This window comes from Tursiops truncatus, chromosome 6, assembly GCF_011762595.2.
Source record: "Tursiops truncatus isolate mTurTru1 chromosome 6, mTurTru1.mat.Y, whole genome shotgun sequence".
In the NCBI taxonomy this organism is placed as follows: domain Eukaryota; kingdom Metazoa; phylum Chordata; class Mammalia; order Artiodactyla; family Delphinidae; genus Tursiops; species Tursiops truncatus.
Window position 1 is genome coordinate 80962935 of NC_047039.1, and position 23373 is coordinate 80986307.

Here is a 23373-nt window from a genome sequence, read left to right on the forward strand (position 1 = left end):
CTGCAGGTACCCTCTGACACCATGTAATTTATGGGGTAATCAGAAGTCCTCTTGAAGGGCTGCGAGGGAAGAGGAGCTGTGATTCAGAGCCTGGGGGCCTTGGATGTTTAATGAGGCACTGGGAGCCCACAAAGATTTAGATCAGAATGATTTGCACATTTAGGATGCTGATTTTATCTTAGCATCACCCCTGAAGGATGCCACTTCTTCTCTGAAATGCCTGGAAGTCTGGATATGGAAATCAACAGCCCAGAATTTGAGGGGTATCTTGTAAGGATGCAGTCAAGGGGTCTGGAGGCTGAAACTCTTAATTTTGACACTGGAAGCTGCCTACCGCCAAAGAAACAGAGAAGCTAAGAATCTCCTGCTGGAAAAGCCCTTACAGAAGGGGACGCTAAAGTCCAGAAAGGTCAAGGGACTGGTTCAAAATCACACAGTATACCAGGGACTTTTAGCACCAGTGATAAGATCAGGTGGAAGAAAAAAGAACCTTCAGTCTATGCAGGGGAGAGAGTTGTCATGATTCCTTCTTAGAAGATAAAGAGCAGTCTACAGTGTGCAAAAGGCACAAATACTATCTTTTGGAGCTTTAAAGCTTGAACATTCAAATTGCTTTCCTAAATGCAAAATACGCACTACATCATTTTCAGAATCTCTAATTGTTGGTTGAGCAATTAAGAGACAGCCTATTAATGTATGGTGACTGACTCATGAAATTGATTAAAAATGACATTTGTATGCCTTTAAGCTGAGACATTTCCAATGTCTGGAGACACAAGGGCCTGAAACAAGATGTTGAGTGAATATTCACTGGATCAAAGGATGAGTGAGACTTGACCCTCTTAGGGGGACCTGGCCCTGGTCAGGGAATCTTAATTTTTTTCCCTTTCTGATTCTAAAGCTTATTGTAGAAAATTTGGAAAATACAGAAAAATATGTAGGAGAAAAAAAAATCACCTATTAACCACCCCCTTCCAACCTCTCCAGAAATAACCATTCTTAACATTAGGATATATTTCCAACAGCCTTTTTTTTTTTTTGGTATATATGTATTTTTAAAAATTGGTGTCAGCCTTAAGAGGTTTGAATCTTGCCTTGATTCTAACTTATCATTTAACAGTCTCCAAAGAGATGAATTTAGATAGCTGCATTATATTCCACTGAAAGGTTGTGGCATAATTTATTAAACTGTTTCTAGGTCGTTTCCAATTTTTCGATATTATAAATAACATGATGATAAACATCCTGGTGCATAAATCTTGGATGCCATCTCTGACTGCACTCAAGGTCCATTTCCAGCGATGGGAGTGATTGGAAAATCCTCACCCTCCCTGCACTCCTGGCACCAGGCACCCAGAGGCTTCATCTCCAGCAGTGCCCAGCCCAGTCCTGCTCTTGGGCCCATAGCTTCAGCATCCTGGAAGATGACCTAGCAGGGTGGAGGAGAAAGCCTGAGTCTGTGGGAACTCTGACCGAGCTGCTGAGCTGTGTGCCTTTGGGCAAGTCCTTCCGACTTTCTGTAAAAGGAGGAGCATGAACTACATCATTGGATTTCAATTTTATTTTTTTAAAAACCCTTTTTCATTCAAAGGAAAATCTACATTGAAGCCTATTATGTAAAACAGAAGAGAGAAGTTCGGACTTCCCTGGCGGTCCAGTAGTTAAGACTCTGCGCTTCCACTGCAGGGGGCACGGGTTCGATCCCTCGTCAGGGTACTAAGATCCCGCATGCAGTGCAGTGCGGCCAAAAAAAAAAAAAAAAAAGGCTCTCCTTTGACTGGAGTCAGAGCCATGCCTGAATTTTCTTTCATCCAACAAAAATTATTGAGGACCTACTAGGTGGCTGGCTCTGTGCTAGGTACTGGGAACAGGGAATGAGCAAAAACATTTGGCAATTCCCTACATCCCTAGACCCCTTGCATTGCATGGGGGGAAAGGCAGGGTGCCATGAGACACTGCTGACTGTACTATACTAAGGTTCACACCATCAAGCACCTACTTTTTATATTATTTACATACTTGATAAGGTAGCCTCTGTATTAGTTGAATTGCCCCAGGCTCTGCTCCCTGCTAGGCACAGCCCTTCCTGATTCCACCATGTCTAGTGGCCCCTGAGCTCTGCGGTAACTCCTCAGAGCCCCAAGGCCCTGCAGACCCAGTCCGAAACCTGTGGCCTTTATCCATTCCGGGACACCACTCTTGATACCACTCATGGTGCTGTTACTACTCCCAGCAGCTCTTGTCCTCTGAGTTCTCCCTCCTCACCAGGCACCATGCTCAGTGCTTTACGTGCATTAACTCATCAGTCCTCACAGCCTTTTGGAGGTGGTACCTATCATCCCCATCTTACAGATGAGGAAACTGAGGTTCTTGGGTGCTATGCCCCTTACCTGAGGTTACATTCCATCTGCTTCCAGAGCCCATGTTCCTGCCAACCACACACACTACCTCTAGGAGCCCCTTTTGTTGCCTCAACATACTGACAAGACTCTCCCAGTATCGGCTTGTGCCCAGCCCTCTGCAACCCATTATAGCATCTACTTGTACTATAAAGGGGGTTGAGAATGGGGCCTGAGAATGAGGCCTGTTTAGGTGACGATACCGACTCCATCTGGGGACACCCATGGTCCTGAACGACTGGGTCTGACCAATAGTGTGAGTCAGGGCTGAGGGACCCAGACTATGTGTCTCTGTCTGGAATCCTTGACCTACCCTGAACCCTGCTTCATGCCCGTACTACCTCTCCTCCTTGATGAAAAGCTATTAGCAGCTTTCTCCTTTCTTGCCATCTCAACCCAGGATCACAATGAACCCCAAAATAATTCCTGGCAAAAACTAACTTTGGGTCTAGGCTTCTCAGAGAACTCTGGCCAGGGAGACCTGGGTCAGCTTGACCACCTGTTGGCTCTTGGGCCCCAGCTTCCTCGTCTGTGAAACGGGAGGCTGACTTCCCCACTCCTCCTTCATAGGACCTTGGGGCTCAGAGAGACGCCTGATGAGAGCATGCTTTGTGAACCTGTAGTCCTGCATTTGTAGAAGGAAGCACAGCCGTGACTGAGGGAACAAAGCTACAGGAAATGGTGTTCACAAATGGACGGTGGGTCCTTCAGGTCTTTAGGGTGATGCCGAGTCCCCTTCTTGCTTGCAGAGCTTTGTGACTGGCCACCGGTGACCGCTGCAGCCCCTCTTGGAGCCTGAGTCTCCTTATCTGAAAGACGGGGTCATCCTACCCACCTAGACGAGAGTCGTGAGGATGAATGGAGACAATACGCGGGAAGGTCTTAGCCCTATCCCAGCACCTAGTAGGTGCTCAGCAAGTGGGAGCTCCCACCTCCTCCTCCTCCCCTTCCCGGAGATTCCCGCACTGGACAGAAGTGCCTCAGCAGGTGACAAGGTCCTGGGGCTCTGGGAGCAGATGTGAAGGTCAGGGGCCAGGTCCCCAGGCAGGCCCTGGTCTAGGATGAGTGTGAGAGCAGTGGCTGCACCAGGGCTGTGGCTGCTGTTCATGTGGGCCTGGGGGGGTGGGTGTCGGGAATGGGAGCATGGAGTTCTTTTGTCTGTTGCTCCCCAGATCTCAGCAACTACTGGGAGAGCAGTTGCTGAGATTTGGGGAAGATTTCTACCTTCCAAACTGGGGAAAGGAGTGGGGTGTGAAGAGGGAGAGAATGCTTGGGTTCCTGTCCTGCTTCTGCCACTGGTCTCTGTGTGACCGTGGGCAAGCCCCCTCCCTACTTTGGCACACAATTTCTGTACCTGTAAAATCAAGGTTTGGTTAAATGTGTGTTTAGCAGTTGTGATCCATGAATCTGTCTCTCCAGCCTGGCATCTGGAGGTGCTTTGCCAGTGTCTGAGTCTTGTGTGTTAGTGGGACAGTTATGTGTACGCAGCTCACCATGCCCACTGGCCTGTGAAATCCCTAAGGGCAGGGAATGTGTCTGATCCATCTTGTCTGTGCCCTCCAGGGCCTGCCCCGGCACTGCTTGATCATGTCTGGCTGAATGAGGGAAGGAAGGGCCTTCTGCGGCAGAGGAAGGGGGGCTGGCCTGCCGGTGTCGCCCTCTGCCTGCCCTCCCCCATGGCCAGCCAGGCTCCAAGTCCGGGGCTGGGTGTGGTGGCTGTCAGGGGCATAGGCAGATTTCATTGATCCTGTTATTATATCCCCAGTGCAGTGGGGTTTGTCTGGGTGACACTAGACAGTAGCATACAGGGTTTCGTTATCAGCTTCCAGATCTGTCTACTTGGCCAGGCTGGGCTTCCGGAGGTCAGGGGCCTGTTGGATTCCTCTCTTCATCCACAGCACCAGTACAGGGGTTTGGTACAGAGGCAGTGCCCAGTGAGTGGGCAGAGAACCCACTTCATTGCTGGGCTCCCTCTGACTCCATTTAAAGCTTCATTCGATAGCCCCTCAGTAACAGTCAGCAAGAGCCAAGCCCGTGGCCAGGCAGTGCTGTGGAGGGACAGAGATAAACCTGACTCAGTCCTGATCCTCAAAGTGCTCCCAGTGTGACTGGGAAGGGCTAAGTGGACAGTGTGCTAGAGGGGTGAGATGGAGGACAACCTGGGGCTCTGTGAGCACAGAGGAGGGAGAGCACATAACCTGGCACATGAAACAGGCCTCTGAAACCACAGGCCCTGGAGCCAGACTATGTGTGTTCATATCCCAGGTCTGTCCTCTCTCAGCTCTGCAGCCTTGAACAAGCCATTTCATCTCTCTGTGCCTCAGTTTCCTCATATGCCAAACACATACTATAAGTAGGGCCTTAGAACAGTGCTTGGCAAATAGCGAGTAGTCAATAAATGTCAGCTAAAGGAAGACAACATATGGCCAGCCCTCCTCAGGGCACGATAGGGACTCCTACCCTCTCCCTACAGTTCCCAGGACTGTATGGCTGCTGGGTGCCTCTTCAGAATTCGAGAGCTCTGCCACCCAGTTTTAACACTGCTGACTAGGGGGAGACAGGCCCAGAGAGGGGCAAGGACTTGCCTGAAGCCACACAGCCAGTGGCAAAGCCAGGACTGAACCCATGAGCTCCTGCATCCCAGCCTGAAGGATCTTCCTCCTTCCCCAGCCGCTTCCCTTGTAAAAGCCCCACATCTGCGTGCCTGGGTTGATCACACGAGGCCCATGTGAAATGCAGCTGGATGCTCTTCAAAATTTGGGTCAAAAGTGAAGTGTGCAAGCTGGCTTTCCCTGATTGTTGGATCAGTCAGAATTGCGCTGGTCTTCTTGGAATTTAAAAGTTTCTCTTTTTAAGTGAATTATTTTGGTTGGCTTTTGCCATTTAAAAACATATCCAGAAAGGTGTGATCAAATGGCTTCCTTTTCCTGTATATGTCATCTAAATAAGACGGAACCTGCATTGTCCTTTTTGGAAATTACCTGCTGTCCTGCATACCTTCTCTTCACTTTCTCTGCCAGATTTAAGGCCTTTGCGGGCATTCCTCCACCTGACCTCTCTTCCAGGCTCCATTCATCCTCATCTCTTCCCTGTGTTATTGCAGTCACCTGTTTCCTGTACCCTGGCATATGGTTTTGTGCCTCTCATTTCCTTCTCTACTGAACTGAGGTGTATTTTAAAAAAAACTATTCATATCATTTCCCTATTGCAAACCTATGGCTTCCCACAATCTTCAGGGTAAGGACCATAGTCTTTAGCTTGTCATTTAAGGTCTTTCATGATCTGGCCTCAGTTTACCTATTCAGTTTCACTTCCCTTCTTCTTCCTAGATGCACATTCTTTATCCCCTATAGATAAGTCAAGGGAAACTAATTATCCAGCCCTCCGAGGCTAAGAAAGTTGCTGTCACTGAGGTCAGGTTTCTGGCAGTCAGGGCTTGTCTTAGTTTCCTGTGGCTGCTCTAACAAATTACCTCAAACTTAGTAGCTTAAGAAACAGAAATTTATACTCTTGGAGTTCTAGAGGTCAGAAGTCTGAATTGAATCTTATCAGGCTAACTACCATTCCCTCAGGACGCTCCAGGGGATGCTCCATTTCCTTGCCTCTTCCAGCTTCTAGTGGCTGTGGGCGTTTCTTGGCTTGTGGCTGCATCACTCCAAACTCTCCCTCTGAGGTCACATTGCATTTTCCTGGTCCATGTAAATCTCCCTCTGCTTCCCTCTTACAAGCTTCCTTGTGATCACATTTAGAGCCCACCTAGATAATCCAGGATAATCTCCCCAACTCAACACCCTTAACGTAATCATATCTGTGAAGCCCCTTTGCCATATCAGGTGACATTCCCAGGTTCCAGGATGAGGGCCTGGTTATCTCTGGGCTCATTCCTCAGCCAACCACAGAGCTCAGAGGGAACCAGGATGCATTTCAACAACTCTCTCACAGAGGAGACAGTCTTTTTCCTGCCACTCTGAAGATCATTACTTACCTGCTGTCTGCAGCTTTCTCTCCTTTTAGCTTGTATTTTATGGGATGGGGCAGATAAGAATTATTCTTTTAAAGTAGGCTAGATTGGATTTTGGCTAACACTGGCTGTGCAACAGACAGAATTATTGAGAAATTAATTGGTGTCTTGTTTTGTTGACTATTGTAGGCTTTGCAGAAGGAACAAAAGCATTTTCTCCCCAGGCTTTACCATAGCCCTGATATCTCTACCCAGGGTGGAACCTGTCTGTTTTTCCAAAGGTCTGGGCCTTTTGTTTAACCATTCACTGGGGAAGGAAGCAGGTTTTCTGGTGTCTTCTGGCCAGAGTAGAGAATTGGCCTCGTGGAGGTTAACCGAGGCTCTCCTTGAATGGGGATGGTGACCCCAGGGGGTCTGAGGAGAGGGTGTGAGGCTTTGTGCTCTGGGGGTTGGAAAAAGGAGTGCGCAACCCTAGGATACACTGCCTGCCTGTTTTCCCTCCCCATTCTCTACCCTGGGGGGTGGTGGGTTCCTAATTGCATGGGGAGGCCTGAACCTCACCACAGTGTGGCTCCTGGGGGAGTGGCCTGGGGTGGGGGTGACTGCATGGGAGCCCAGGAACCCCAGGAGCCTCAGCAGAGACTGTCTCCCAACCCTGATGGCATTTCTTGGGGCAGAAGGGAGTAGAATGACCAGCAGAGTGACCTGATTTTGGATGGCCGTACAGGTCTGAGCAAGAACATAGGCAGCTGTGACCATGAGGGGCAGTGGCCCCAAGACCTGGACTGTGTAAACCTGGGGGCTTCTTGTACCATCCAAGGGAGGTGGAGGGACTTCTTGTCGACCATGGACATGTGTGGGCAAATGGCTTTACTATAGAAAGTATGAAATAGTCCCTGTGCCCTGTGAGCTGTGGAGCAAACCTCAGGCCTCTTATCCACAAGGGCCGTGAATAGGACTAGCACTCTCCTTTTGAAGTGAAGCCATAATCCACGCCGGTGTAGCAGACTACAATCAGACACTGTCAGATGAAGCCATGCTCTCCAGGGCCTCTCTGTCAGCTGGGGCAGACACAAACAGCTGCGATGCTGGGGTGCAGAGCTTGTAGTCCTGAGACAGGGACAAAAAGCTGGGGTGGGTGTGAGGGGTCGAGGGTGTGGGACAAGGGCGTGGTTATATCCCTAGCTGCCGAAATCAGAGAAGGCTCCCTGGAAGAGGGCCCATTCCTACTGAACCTCAATGGAAGAGAATTTTGGCCCAGGAGAGACAGGGTTGGGAAAATGATGTCCTAGATAGGGGATGGGAGTGGTGCAGGAGCCAGAGGGAGCATCCAAAGAATGAGCCACATTATAGGGTGACATGAGGGAGAAGTCAGGGCAGGAGGTTGGGGTTTGGCTTTGGAGGGGATTGGATGCCAGGCTGAGGAGGTAATAAAGAGAAGGCAAGAGTGATGTGATCAGTTTCAGCTATGGCTAAAGCTAAAGCTGGAGATAGCCTGGCCGGGTGTTACTTCCTGGAGTGAGGCAATGTGGGAAGACACCCTCTAAGGCGTGGTGTGGTTACCTGGCTGCTTGGTCTTCCTCACCATGGCTGTCATCTATTAGGAACTCCCTCTTTCTAGATTATGTGCTAGATACTTTACAAGTTTCATTTCCTTCAATCCTCACAAAAACCCTATGAGACAGATACTAGTTCCATCCTCATGTAACACTTGAGGAAACTAAGCAGAGAGAAGTCAAGTAACTTGCTCAAAGTCCCCCAGGTCATTATGGCAGGACTGTCAAGTTCCCAGCAGATCTTGCCATCAAGAAACCAGGTCAGTCAATAACACTAAGAACAAAGGCTCTGAGCAAGCACCTGCTCTGACCACCCATTGAACAAATGGGGAAACTAAGGCTGGGTAGGGGGGCCGGACCAAAGTCACCCAGTAATTAGAGGCAGAGCTGGAAACCCAGGGGCCCAGACTTCTAGGCCAGGGCTTTCCCTGCTCCCCTCAGGAGTGGCCATGCCTGTGGATGCAGCAGACAGGTGGGATGCCTGGACGTGGTGCTGGCCAGGGTCCAGCCCACCATCTTCCATCCACTCCTGGCCCTCAGCAGGGGGCAGAGCCCATGTTTGTGGGCAGAGCCCACAGGGACCACCTATGGATACTACTTGTTGGTCACAAGCTAGTTTGTGATTGAATTTTTTCAAGGTGTTTATTATGTAATTATATGTATATGCATATATGTCTATACACACACAGATATTTGTGATGTATTTACTCATGGAAAAGCATAATGGTAAAATTAGCACCTGTGACCCACCACCCACCTTTGGAACTAGAATTTTCCTGGCATTCTTGCATGTGTCTGGGTGCATCTTCCCTATCTTATCTCCTTGCTTCCCCCAGGGGTGACCACGACCCAGATTTCGTTGTTTGTCATTTCCTTCCTATTTTGTAATAGTTTTAGCACACATGTATAGATCCCAAAGCCATATGTTATTTACTTTTGCCAGCATCTGAACTTCAAGTAGTATTATAATCTATATTATCTTCTGTGCATTCTTTTTTTTTTTTTTATACTTTTTTTTTTTGGCAGTACACGGGCCTCTCACTGCTGTGGCCTCTCCCGTTGCAGAGCACAGGCTCCGGACGCGCAGGCTCAGCGGCCATGGCCCGTGGGCCCAGCCGCTCCGCGGCATGTGGGATCCTCCCAGAACCGGGGCACGAACCCATGTCCCCTGCATCCGCAGGCGGACTCTCAACCACTGCGCCACCAGGGAAGCCCTTGTGTATTCTTTTTTAAACCCAATGTTTTTTTCTAAAATCCATCTGTGTTGATGCATGTAGCTATAGTTAATTCATTTTCCCCACTGTATAATATTTCATTGTGTGGAATGCCACATATTATTGATCTGTTCTTTTGCTGCTGGACATTTAGTTTGCTTCTAGTATTTTGCTCTGATGAATAATGCTGCTATGACCATTCTTGGACATGTCTCCCAGTGTGAATGGAAGAGTTTCTCAAAGACATATCTTGGAGTGGGACTGCTGGATCATATAGTATGTGAACAGTCAACCCCATAAGTTAAAGCCAAATCAACAAATACTCCCACCTGCAGTGTGTGTTTCCGCCTCTCCTTTACCTTGTGGTCTCCCTCTAGTGCCCCCTATTGGCAGAGGCTAAGAAGGCGCCAACTGGTCAAACCCAACAACAACAGAGTCCCATGTCTGGCATCACAATGCAGAATTTAGGAGTAGGGTTAGAGATGAAAGGCATAGCAACTAATTTAGAAAGGTGTGATCACTATGTTGACTGAATAAAAAACAACTAGGCCAATGTGGCCCGAAGGTGGCTACTTTAAAACCTCTGCAGTGTAACCTGATTTCCTACTGATCTTCACTCTGTCCTTCTGCTCTTACCATGTTTAGGGAAAGATGAGAGAATGGCTCATCTTTCCCCAAACATGCGTGCCCTTCCACCTCCAAGCTTTTGTTTCTCTTTCTCTCCATTTCAGTTCCCTCTTTGTCTGGATACCTTGCTCCTTGTTCTCATTGCTGAAAGCCCATTTCAAATGTTGTGTCCTTCATGGCTTTTTCTCTGATCTTTCCAGTGGAGGTAATAAAAATATCCTTCCTTTGGGTTCCATGACCCTATATCTGCCCTCTGTCTGGACAACAGGTATTATTTCACTTAGTATCACAGGTGTTTTGGTTTATGACTCATCTCCTCACTCAGAATTTTTTCTTAACTTTAAGAAAAGCAGCCAGAAGCCTACCCTTGGCTTCTGTGAGATGTTCCAGTATCATCTGCATAAAGATTCCCTTTCTGTTGAAGCTTATTTAGGTTGAGTTTCTGTTACTTAGAACCAAAAGATTAGTAACACACCCAGAACAGGGATGCAAATGCCTGGGGACCCCCAGAACAGGGATGCAAATGCCATAAGGTATTATCCTGTGTCTGTGTCAACTTCATTCCTTCCTTCTTTCCCAGCTGATCTTCCTCTGATTTTCCTGTCCACGTGGCAGAGAACACCCACACACCATGCCCAAGCTTTACATGTGATAATTCAGCCACCCCTCAGAGACTGGTCCCTCTTTCTTAGGAGCAGACTCCTTTTGTGTAGTTAGGGGCAGGGTCACATTCTACTAATGTGGGTCATCCTTGAATAACCCGGTAGCTGGTGTAGAAAAGGGATCCTGGGAAGAGAATCCCATGGTGAGATTTTATATTGCCTCCAAATAACTGCTATAGCAGTCATTGCATGTATTAGCATATAAACTTTTCCTGATTTTGAATTATTTTCTTTGGTCCAGTTCTTAAAAGTGGGATGACTGGATCACAAAGTTCGTAATTTTTATATATGATATTATTACCAAATTGATTTCAAAGAGTTATTCAACTCACTCTCATTGTGTGAGAGAGCCTTTTCATTGTACCATTGAGAACATTGGGCATCATGACTTGAAATAGAATTTTTACTATTCTAATAATCATAAAAATATATCTCTGTAATTTTTATTAGCATTTTTCTGGCTACTGGTAAGGCTGAAGATTTTCTCATATATTTGTTTTATTAGAGTATATTCCCTTTTGTGAACTGTGTTTTCCTGGTTTTGCCCATTTATCTAGTGGCATGTTAATTCTGTTCAGATTTAATTGCTTCCTTCTTTTGTGTGTGCATTTCACTTTCTCTACCTTTCTGCATGGTCTAGCTTGTATTATCGTTACTTGTCTGATTTTTCTTATTGGACTGTGAGCTTTGGTGGACAGAGCCAGCCCTGAGCACCAGCCTAGTGTGGAATACTAGTAAAGCCCTTAGTGGTGGTTAATTGGATAATATAAGCCTATGGTTACAGTCTCCATTATGCAGGAGTAATTTTTCAGCCTGAGTAGTGTGCATATAGGCTACAAGGATGCAAAAGCATAGACTTCATTCATTCAGACTAAAGATCTGCTACATGCTAGGGTCTAGGAGTGCCTTGGAGCCACAGGACAGTGGAGGAGAGAGAATTAAAGATGGATTGCACAGCTGTGAGAAATCCTACTTATCCCACAGAGTTCCAGAGAGTTCTATGAACTCTAATGGGGAAGGAGCACAGATCCAACATAATCTAATGCAGAAGTCAGCAACCTTTCTGTAAAGGGCTAGATAGTTTATTTAAGGTCTTTCAGGCCATATACAGTCTCTGTCACATAGCCTTCCTTGTGATTTTCTTTCTTTTTTTACAGCCCTTTAAAAATGTGAAAACAATTCTTAGCTCACAGGCCATGCAGAAACAGCTATGGGCTTGATTTGGTCTGCAGGCTATAGTTTGCCAACCAGGTCTAGACTCCAGATCCCAGAACATAATAGCTGGAAGAGCCAGCTCCCTCATTATTATACAGATGGGGAAACTAAGTCGCAGAGGGCAGATCTATGTGTTGGGTCCCTTTGCTGATGCCTGTGCTAAGCTGGACAGCTAAGGGATTTTGCTGGGACTTTGGCAAGGTCCCCTCCGCCTGTCTTCTGGGATAAACTGCTCCCTTCCCTACTTTTGTGCCATGGCTGCTGCTGCCCCAAGAAGTTAGGGAATATAGTCTGTTAGCAGAGCATAGGGCCCCCTCCCCGAGGGGTATTTCCTGTCCCTCCCACCATGGGATCCTTTTTTTGTTTTTTACATCTTTATTGGAGTATAATTGCTTTACAATGGTGTGTTAGTTTCTGCTTTATAACAAAGTGAATCAGTTATACATATACATATGTTCCCATATCTCTTCCCTCTTGCGTCTCCCTCCCTCCCACCCTCCCTATCCCACCCCTCCAGGCGGTCACAAAGCACCGAGCTGATCTCCCTGTGCTATGCGGCTGCTTCCCACTAGCTATCTACCTTACGTTTGGTAGTGTATATATGTCCATGCCTCTCTCTCGCTTTGTCACAGCTTACCCTTCCCCCTCCCAATATCCTCAAGTCCATTCTCTAGTAGGTCTGTGTCTTTATTCCTGTCTTACCCCTAGGTTCTTCATGACATTTTTTTTTCTTAAATTCCATATATATGTATTAGCATACGGTATTTGTCTTTCTCTTTCTGACTTATTACTTCACTCTGTATGACAGACTCTAGGTCTATCCACCTCATTACAAATAGCTCAATTTCGTTTCTTTTTATGGCTGAGTAATATTCCATTGTATATATGTGCCACATCTTCTTTATCCATTCATCCGATGATGGACACTTAGGTTGTTTCCATCTCCGGGCTATTGTAAACAGAGCTGCAATGAACATTTTGGTACATGACTCTTTTTGAATTATGGTTTTCTCGGTGTATATGCCCAGTAGTGGGATTGCTGGGTCATATGGTAGTTGTATTTGTAGTTTTTTAAGGAACCTCCATACTGTTCTCCATAGTGGCTGTACCAATTCACATTCCCACCAGCAGTGCAAGAGTGTTCCCTTTTCTGCATACCCTCTCCAGCATTTATTGTTTCTAGATTTTTTGATGATGACCATTCTGACTGGTGTGAGATGATATCTCATTGTAGTTTTGATTTACATTTCTCTAATGATTAATGATGTTGAGCATTCTTTCATGGTTTTTTTGGCAGTCTGTATATCTTCTTTGGAAAAATGTCTATTTAGGTCTTCTGCCCATTTTTGGATTGGGTTGTTTTTTTTTTGTTATTGAGCTGCTTATAAATTTTGGAGATTAATCCTTTGTCAATTGCTTCATTTGCAAATATTTTCTCCCATTCTGAGGGTTGTCTTTTGGTCTTGTTTATGGTTTCCTTTGCTGTGCAAAAGCTTTTAAGTTTCATTAGGTCCCATTTGTTTATTTTTGTTTTTATTTCCATTTCTCTAGGAGGTGGGTCAAAAAGGATCTTGCTGTGATTTATGTCATAGAGTGTTCTGCCTATGTTTTCCTCTAAGAGTTTGATAGTTTCTGGCCTTATATTTAGGTCTTTAATCCACTTTGAGCTTATTTTTGTGTATGGTGTTAGGGAGTGATCTAATCTCATACTTTTTACGTGTACCTGTCCAGTTTTCCCAGCACCACTTATTGAAGAGGCTGTCCTTTCTCCACTGTACATTCCTGCCTCCTTTATCAAAGATAAGGTGACCACATGTGTGTGGGTTTATCTCTGGGCTTTCTATCCTGTTCCATTGATCTTTCTGTTTTTGTGCCAGTACCATACTGTCTTGATTACTGTAGCTTTGTAGTATAGTCTGAAGTCAGGGAGCCTGATTCCTCCAGCTCCATTTTTCGTTCTCAAGATTGCTTTGGCTATTCGGGGTGTTTTGTGTTTCCATACAAATTGTGAAATTTTTTGTTCTAGTTCTGTGAAAAATGTCAGTGGTAGTTTGATAGGGATTGCATTGAATCTGTAGATTGCTTTGGGTAGTAGAGTCATTTTCATAATGTTGATTCTTCCAATCCAAGAGCATGGTATATCTCTCCATCTATTTGTATCATCTTTAGTTGCTTTCATCAGTGTCTTATAATTTTCTGTATACAGGTCTTTCGTTTCCTTAGGTAGGTTTATTCCTAGCTATTTTATTCTTTTTGTTGCAATGGTAAATGGGAGTATTTTCTTGATTTCACTTTCAGATTTTTCATCATTAGTGTATAGGAATCCCAGAGATTCCTGTGCATTAATTTTGTATCCTGCTACTTTACCAAATTCATGGATTAACTCTAGTAGTTTTCTGGTAGCATCTTTAGGATTCTCTATGTATAGTATCATGTCATCTGCAAAGAGTGACAGCTTTACTTCTTCTTTTCTGATTTGGATTCCTTTTATTTCCTTTTCTTCTCCTATTGCTGTGGCTAAAACTTCCAAAACTATGTTGAATAATAGTGGTGAGAGTGGGCAACCTTGTCTTTTTCCTGATCTTAGTGGAAATGCTTTCAGTTTTTCACCATTGAGGACAGTGTTGGCTGTGGGTTTGTCATATATGGCCTTTATTATGTTGAGGAAAGTTCCCTCTATGCCTACTTTCTGCAGGGTTTTTATCATAAATGGGTGTTGAATTTTGTCAAAAGCTTTCTCTGCATCTATTGAGATGATCATATGTTTTTTCTCCTTCAATTTGTTAATATGGTTTATCACATTGATTGATTTGCGTATATTGAAGAATCCTTGCATTCCTGGAATAAACCCCACTTGATCATGGTGTGTGATCCTTTTAATGTGCTGTTGGATTCTGTTTGCTAGTATTTTGTTGAGGATTTTTGCATCTATGTTCATCAGTGATATTGGCCTGTAGTTTTCTTTCTTTGTGACATCCTTGTCTGGTTTTGGTATCAAGGTGATGGTGGCCTCGTAGAGTGAGTTTGGGAGTGTTCCTACCTCTGCTATATTTTGGAAGAGTTTGAGAAGGATAGGTGTTAGCTTTTCTCTAAATGTTTGATAGAATTTGCCTGTGAAGCCATCTGGTCCTGGGCTTTTGTTTGTTGGAAGATTTTTAATCACAGTTTGAATTTCAGTGCTTGTGATTGGTCTGTTCATATTTTCTATTTCTTCCTGATTCAGTCTTGGCAGGTTGTGCATTTCTAAGAATTTGTCCATTTCTTCCAGGTTGTCCATTTTATTGGCATAGAGTTGCTTGTAGTAATCTCTCATGATCTTTTGTATTTCTGCAGTGTCAGTTGTTACTTCTCCTTTTTCATTTCTAATTCTATTGATTTGAGTCTTCTCCCTTTTTTTCTTGATGAGTCTGGCTAATGGTTTATCAATTTGGTGTATCTTCTCAAAGAGCCAGCTTTTAGTTTTATTGATCTTTGCTATCATTTTCTTCATTTCTTTTTCATTTCTTTCTGATCTGATTTTTATGATTTCTTTCCTTCTGCTAACTTTGGGGTTTTTTTTGTTCTTCTTTCTCTAATTGCTTTAGGTGCAAGGTTAGGTTGTTTATTTGAGATGTTTCCTGTTTCTTAAGGTAGGATTGTAGTGCTATAAACTTCCCTCTTAGAACTGCTTTTGCTGCATCCCATAGGTTTTGGGTCATCGTGTCTCCATTGTCATTTGTTTCTAGGTGTTTTTTAATTTCCTCTTTGATTTCTTCAGTGATCACTTCGTTATTAAGTAGTGTATTGTTTATCCTCCATGTGTTTGTATTCTTTACAGATCTTTTCCTGTAATTGATATCTAGTCTCATGGCATTCTGGTCGGAAAAGATACTTGATACAATTTCAATTTTCTTAAATTTACCAAGGCTTGATTTGTGACCCAAGATGTGATCTATCCTGGAGAATGTTCCATGAGCACTTGAGAAAAATGTGTATTCAGTTGTTTTTGGATGGAATGTCCTATAAATATCAATGAAGTCCATCTTGTTTAATGTATCATTTAAAGCTTGTGTTTCCTTATTTATTTTCATTTTGAATGATCTGTCCATTGGTGAAAGTGGGGTGTTAAAGTCCCCTACTACGAATGTGTTACTGTCGATTTCCCCGTTTATGGCTGTTACTATTTGCTTTATGTATTGAGGTGCTCCTATGTTGGGTGCATAAATATGTATAATTGTTATATCTTCTTGGATTGATCTCTTGATATTATGTAGTGTCCTTCTTTGTCTCTTCTAATAGTCTTTATTTTAAAGTCTATTTTGTCTGATATGAGAATTGCTACTCCAGCTTTCTTCTGGTTTCCATTTGCATGGAATATCTTTTTCCATCCCCTTTCAGTCTGTATGTGTCTCTAGGTCTGAAGTGGGTCTCTTGTAGACAGCATATATATGGGTCTTGTTTTTGTATCCATTCAGCCAATCTGTGTCTTTTGGTGGGAGCATTTAGTCCATTTAAATTTAAGGTAATTGTTGATATATATGTTTCTATTCTCATTTTCTTAATTGTTTTGGGTTCGTTATTGTAGGTCTTTTCCTTCTCTTGTGTTTCTTGCCTGGAGAAGTTCCTTTAGCATTTGTTGTAAAGCTGGTTTGGTGGTGCTGAACTCTCTCAGCTTTTGCTTGTCTGTAAAGGTTTTAATTTCTCCATCAAATCTGAATGAGATCCTTGCTGGGTAGAGTAATCTTGGTTGTAGGTTTTTCTCCTTCATCACTTTCAATATGTCCTGCCAGTCCCTTCTGGCTTGCAGAGTTTCTGCTGAAAGATCAGCTGTTAACCTTATGGGGATTCCCTTGTGTGTTATTTGTTGTTTTTCCCTTGCTGCTTTTAATATGTTTTCTTTGTATTTAATTTTTGACAGTTTGATTAATATGTGTCTTGGCGTATTTCTCCTTGGATTTATCCTGTATGGGACTCTCTGTGCTTTCTGGACTTGATTAACTATTTCCTTTCCCATATTAGGGAAGTTTTCAACTATAACTCCATGGGATTCTTTGACCCTGTGTCCTCCTGTTGAATTGGGGTTGGGGGCGGGTGACAGAAAAGATGGAATGGTGGCATTATTAATTAATGCTTGTGTATCCTGAGGCTGAGAATTTTGTTGAGTGTAGAAGTATTTCCCTTATTACAATCGATTTTTACAGCAAAGGTGACATTCTTTTTTCAACTGAATAATGTATGGGACAGAAAGTCCTAAAGATAATTGCTTCTTCTGTCTTGAGATAACTCTCCTGACCAAATATACACAGCAACAGACAGGACATGAAGATGCTTCCTCTGTCTCCAGAGGCTTCCGCGGGCTCAGGGCCTCACCCAGCCTCAGAGCTGAACTTTCAAGCTGTGTACTGCCTGGAACATCGGCCTCATGAGAACCAACATCTGCTTAGCCATGGGTCTCTCTGGGGCTCCCACCTCTGCTCTCAGTGGGCTGTTTCCTGTAAGGAACAGCTACCACCATCCACAACCTTGTGCTCTTACCACTCTCACTAGGATTGTCTTGATACCCCAGCTTGGGATGGGCAGAACTTGCAAGCAGCGAGGAATGATTTGACCTGATAATCAAATCATTAGTTAGGAGGCTGAGCTTCTGGTGTTCACACTGCTTCTGCTAGCAATGTGACCTCGCGCAAGTGTCTATCTCTCTCTGGGCCTCAGTTTCCCCTCTGGTAGTAGGGGAGGACTGACCTTGTTCTTCTTTAGTACGCTGTGTCTGGCAGGCTTGTGATGAGGCTGACTTGGGATCAGGTTCAGCTCTGAGGACCACCAGAGTGCGCCTGGGACCCAGACTACCCCTGGGACCCAGACTACCCTCCCACAGCACTGCCCTCCTCCTGCCTCTGTGGTGTCTCTGTGTTTTTCTTCTGACTCCTCTCCTCCTTGCATTTCTGCCCCACTCATGCTAAATGATCGGTCAGAGTGCTTTCCCCTCCTGGCCTTTGCACCTGCCTGTCCTCTTCCTGGAATGCCCCTCCCCCCCACCCCTTCACGGGGCTAACCCCTGCCAGCCTTGCTGGGGTATCCCCTCCTCCGGAAAGCACCCCTCCACCGAGCTCTTTCTGCTCCTCCCATGCTGGGTTGCAGTGGTGGGTTTTGCGGGGAGGTGGTAGCCCCAGCTCTGATTCCTCTTAGTACCCCTGTGTTTGTCGTGGGTCTGGACACCAGGCAGGGAGAATGGGTGGACCTGGTGGGGGCAGAGCAGGCATGGGGAGCAAAAAAGATGATTTATGGAATGACTGAGTTATATTTTATTTTCTAGAAAAAGAAGGTGCTGGAGCTCTGGCCGCCTCCCTGCCTGCCTCTCTGCCCACTGCCTCCCCTGACTCCATCACCCTGAGCTCCAGGGACCAAAGAATAGTAAGTCATTTGAGGGGCCTGCATGGGGAAATGAGGGCAGTGTGTGGAGGCATCTCACAGGCTGGACAGCAGCACCTCTGGCCCCTCCTGACTGTGGTCAGTGTGTCACTGGGCACTCTTGGCCACTTGTAGCTGTTATCTTGTGCTCTTCCCCCCTGACTTTTCCAGGAAGGCCCACTAGTAGGATCAGGACTCCAGTAGAAGAGAGGGGCTTCTTTTGGTGGCCGTGAGGTAGAAGGAGCCCTGGCCCTAGAGTTAGGGTTCAAGTTTAGCTCTGCCTTTGACTTGCTGGGCGACCTTGGGCAAATCCTATCCCTTTCTGAGCCTCAGTCTCCCATCTGCACATTGAGGAGGTCAGAAGGGATGATCTCTAAGACACCTTTCAACTAAAAAAGGAGGTCCTGCAACTCACATCCTGTGAGGTAGGCTAGAGATGGCAGCTACCCAGTGGCAAGATGACAAACACTGTGGTGATTCATTTGTCCTGAGGCTGTTCTGGGAATGGGTTGCCACAGGTGGGAGGGAAGGCTCAGCATAATTCCAGGAATCTGGACGGAAAGATCTGGAGATAGCCACATACTGGCCAGGATAGAAGCATGTGGCACTACTATACCTGGAAATCGACCTCTGAGTGCTACTGGCATGGCACTATCACTGTCAGGAGAGGGGGACAGATGTGGGATCCAGGAGGTGGCCCCTGCTCAGGCCTGGAGGTGCATGTGAGTGCATGTGCATATGTATGTGTGGGTGAGTGAGCTTTTGTGCCTGTGACTTTGGCCCTGTGTGTGGACATAGGCTACTTCATGTGTGTGAGAACGTGCGTGCATGAATGAATGAATGTGAACATGAGTATGTTTGTGTGTATTGAGGACAAAGCCTTTCGTTTAGCTTGACTCTGTTGCAAGCACACCAAGACCTGGTGTTTCTTTGTTTATTTTCACATACCTTCATGCACACACATATACACCACACACACACACACACACACACACACACACACACACACAGAGCTTCAAGGAGTAAGCTTCAAGCTGGTACAGACTTGCCTATCTCAGAGTGGTAAGTCACTTTTGACATTTACAGTCTAGATTTTGAAATGCACAGAGAATAGATTCTCCTGAGATGACCAGCTTAATCTAATGATTGATGTGGAACAAACACATGTCAACGTGTGTTTGCCAACTTGACCACTTATTTAGGATAGTGGCCAATAAGCAGAGCTGATGATGGAATTTTCTAGCTCATCATTTTCTTCCTTTCCTGCATTTTTTTGTTCTATTCTCTTCTTCCCTCCTTAGATATCTATTGAGCTCCATATCATAAAGGGCATTGAATGGGATGATTAAAAGTTTCTACTTAATTCTGTGGTTCACAAGAAGCCCCTGGAGTTTTCTGAATAAGATAGTGGAGGGTTCAGGGCTTTGGGCCCTTGCTGTTTAGTGGTTTGGACCTTGGCCTTGAGGAGATGGTTACTGGCCTCTGTGAGGCCTCGTTTAAGGTGGTGGCCATAGTGATAGTGAGAATTGCTGACGCTCACATGGCTCCTGTGAGCCAGGCATCGTTTCAGTTGCTTCAGGTCCATGGACTCCTTTACCCTCCATAGCCCTCTGTGCTAAGTGCTATTATTATCCCCACTTCACTGATGTGAAAACTGAGGCCCAGAGCAGTTAGGAGACTTGCCCTTGGCCACACACAGCTACTAAATCAAGCCAAGATTTGCACCAGGCAGTTGAGCTCCATAGTCCAGACCCTTTGCCGTAAGCTCTCCTGTCTCTCAGTGTGCAGGAGGAGCAGAGGGAGGAATTTGAGGTGACTGAGCAGGCCTTGTGACTGCTGGGGTGTGTGGGTGAGGGTGAGGGCAACTCTGACATGCTCCCAGGTTTCTGGTTTGGGCCACAGAGGACGGTGGGGTCCTTTGACTCAGCCTCTCAGGTTTCAGGGCCTGCCTTGGCCTTGGCCTAGAGCAGTGGACCTCACCTCCATTCAAGGATGGAGTGTCTGTACATCGCTGTACGCTTTGTAGTTCCCTGGGAAATCTCAACACATTTAAGTTCATCGTGCAAAAGAGAACCAGAAACAGTTTACCTGTAGGAAACAGGGCTCTGTTCTATGTGTGCAAAATATAGTAAAAACCATACGCTCATGGAAAAGTTGTTGAACTTGCAGTTTTATTCTGTTTCCTATTAATATTCATTTCTCCATTTGCCATTTGTTCACTTATTTTTGTTAAAAAAAAAATCTTTGCTCAGAAGTAGACAAGTAGTTCCAAGCACTAGTTTTAAGAAAAATTTATCAAATAAAAAATTTTAATTCAGCACATTCTCCCTATGAACTTAATGTTATTATCATTATGTGGAAACCATTGAGTAGATGACCCTATTCAACTCCCAAACCACCAAAGTTGGACAACTGTGTCCAACTGTCTCATTCTCTCTGGAGAATGAACCTATGGAAACAGTCTCCTTAATTCCCTGGTCCTAACTCACTGTGGGTGCAAAGAAAGTTAACAATAATAACTTAAATTCTGCTAGTTCTTCAGCCACCTCTTAAATTCTCTCCAGGTTGTTCCCTGAGCATGTCCCACATGTGTTCACACAATGGGATATAAATAGAGATGGTATATAAACCTTAAGGAAGTATCTTTAAAAGTAGGAAGAGATGCCCTTCTTTATTACTTCTTGCTTGCCGGAATGCAGCTGTAATGGCTGGAGGTCCGGCAGTCACATAGGACCATGAGTCAACTTTGGGAATGCGAGGTAGAGTAGCAAGATAGAAGGAACATGGGTTCTTTTTATTTATTTATTTATTTTATTTTATTTATTTACTTTTGGCTGCTTTGGTTCTTTGTTGCTGTGCGTGGCTTTCTCTGGTTGTGGGGAGTGGGGGCTACTCTTCATTGCGGTGCGCAGGCTTCTCACTGCAGTGGCTTCTTTTGTTGCGGAGTCTGGCTCTAGGTGCGCGGGCTTCAGTAGTTGTGGCACATGGGCTTAGTTGCTCCGCGACATGTGGGATCTTCCTGGACCAGGGCTTGAACCTGTGTCCCCTGCATTGGCAGGCGGATTCTTAACCACTGCGCCACCAGGGAAGCCTGGAACATGGGTTCTTGATCCTGTGGTATGCCATACCAGCCCAGTAATTCTTATTGCTGGACTTCTCAAAAGTTAGAGAAGAATAAACTTTTATCTTGTTTAAGACAGTATTTTTAGGGTTTTTCTTTTCCTCAAAGCTGAAACTTACCTCAACAAATACTGATGCCAAAATGGAACTGTGTTCTTCTCAGTCCTCCTGACCAGAGCCTCTCTGTGTGCACGCTGGAGCGAGGCAATGAGTCACTCCCCAACTCTGCTACTTACTGTTTTACTTGGGCTCCACAGCAGAAGGTCTTCAGCTTACCAGAGTAGCCCTTCTCCTTACCTTATGTTTCTTCCCTAGCAATATGTTATTCCAGGCTTCTCATACTTTAATGTACATGAATCACCTGGGGAACTTGTTAAAATGCAGATTCTGATTCAGTAGGTCTGGAGGTGGGGCTGGAGAATCTGCATTTCTAACAAGTTTTCAGTTGGTGTTGCTGCTACTGGCCCAGACCAGGATTTGAGTACTAAAGCTGTTGGAATGCTCGGCTGTGAGCTGCTTGCAAGCATGGACCATGTGGAATCTCGCCTGTTTCCACAATGCTTGGTGCACAGTAGACACTCAGTGTATGCAGAATGACTGACTGAATACTGTAATAGGCCATTAATATGCAAGATGCCAAGAAGTTCTGCAGAAAGGAAACTGACCCTTTGTTTACTATGCATATCTCAAATTTATTTTCACTGGGACCCTATTTTCAAAAATACCTATTGACATTCTGTGGAAAGAGTGCTCTGAGAAACCCACTTTGGCAGACCCTGATTTACATGGGGTCTTTGCAGACCCTGTAGCCAGAGTGAGCCAATTTCCATGTGGGAGCCTCGTATTCAGAATTCTATTTGGGTGTCTGCTTCAGCAATTAGGAGAAATTGTTTCAGCTCAGACTCCCTGTATCCCTGAGGGCCTGCAAACTCCTCGAGGGAACGTATTTGAATACATTAAAATATAGGCTTGGGTGCTATTGCCAAGGTGTTGGGCCCAAGCAGTGCCCAATAGACCTATAACCCCCCTCAGGGCAATGGGAGCCTGAGTTGTTTGCTAATTAGCATGTTCCTGCGGATGTGTTCAGATGTCTTTGTTCCCAGGCTGAGGCAAGGAGGAAGTGCTGGGGAGAAAACTGAAGGAGTTTGAAGCTGGGGAAAACGCTGAGTTTCCCTCCAGGGTTGATGTTGACTAGGTGAAGCCCTAGAGCTTTTTCCTGTAAAAGAAGCCTCCTGGGCTCTGGAAGGTCTGCTTTGCCAGCTTCATGGGAAGGAGGGAAGCTGGCAGGAGGGTCTTTGTCATCCCTCTGTGGGAGCATTCTCAGAAATGCAGGCCTGGGGCTTCCCTTGTGGCGCAGTGGTTAAGAATCTGCCTGCCAATGCAGGGGAAACGGGTTTGAGCCCTGGCCGGGGAATATCCCACATGCCGCGGAGCAACTAAGCCCGTGTGCCACAACTACTGAGCCTGCACTCTAGAGCCCGCGAGCCACAACTGCTGAGCCCACACACCCTGGAGTCCATGCACTGCAACTACTGAACCCATGTGCTGCAACTACTGAAGCCTGCGCGTCTAGAGCCTGTGCTCTGCAACAAGAGAAGCCATGACAATGAGAAGCCCGCACACCACAACGAAGAGTAGCCCCCGCTTGCCACAACTAGAGAAAGCCCGTGCACAGCAACGAAGACCCAACACAGCCAAAAATAAATAAATAAATAAATTAAAAAAAAAAAAAAAAAAGAAATGCAGGCCTGGCTGTCTGTTCAGGAGCCCCATGAATGCCCTGTAGCCCCCACCAAGACAAATTCACAGGATCAAGTCATGGGGTCTACATGGGCTGCATCCCCTGAACTTGGGCATCTAGCTCCTTATCCTCACTTTGGGTCTTAACAACAACTCTGGGTCAGTAAGGAAAAACCTATTCAACATTCTGTTGCATATGTCAAAAGATATGGCCCCTATGAAATAAAGGCAGAAAGCCATAGGAATAGAGGGACAGACAAGTCACAGAATGAGATTTTTTAAAAAGTTAAATGAAAAAGGAATTAATGAGAAAAGGAAACACTGTGATAGAAACTAAAAATGTAATCACAGAATTAAAACTCCCCATTAATCCCTTGGTGAGATTAAAGAAAAGAATTGGTGCTGTAAAATATTAAATCAGTGCTGTAGAGGTCAAGGTTGAAAACTCTCATCAAAAATGCAGGGGAAAAGACAAAGAAATTCAAATGACAA

General features: G+C 45.3%; 1 long non-coding RNA gene across 1 annotated transcript in view; it reads left to right on the forward strand.

Moving 5' to 3' along the window:
- Positions 1-2969: 2969 nt before the first annotated feature.
- Positions 2970-23373, forward strand: part of LOC141278892 (uncharacterized) — a 40938-nt gene continuing 20534 nt past the window's right edge. The window contains exons 1-2 of the long non-coding RNA XR_012332292.1: positions 2970-3097; positions 17927-18024. This is a non-coding gene — a long non-coding RNA (uncharacterized lncRNA). The remainder of the gene's footprint in view (positions 3098-17926; positions 18025-23373) is intronic.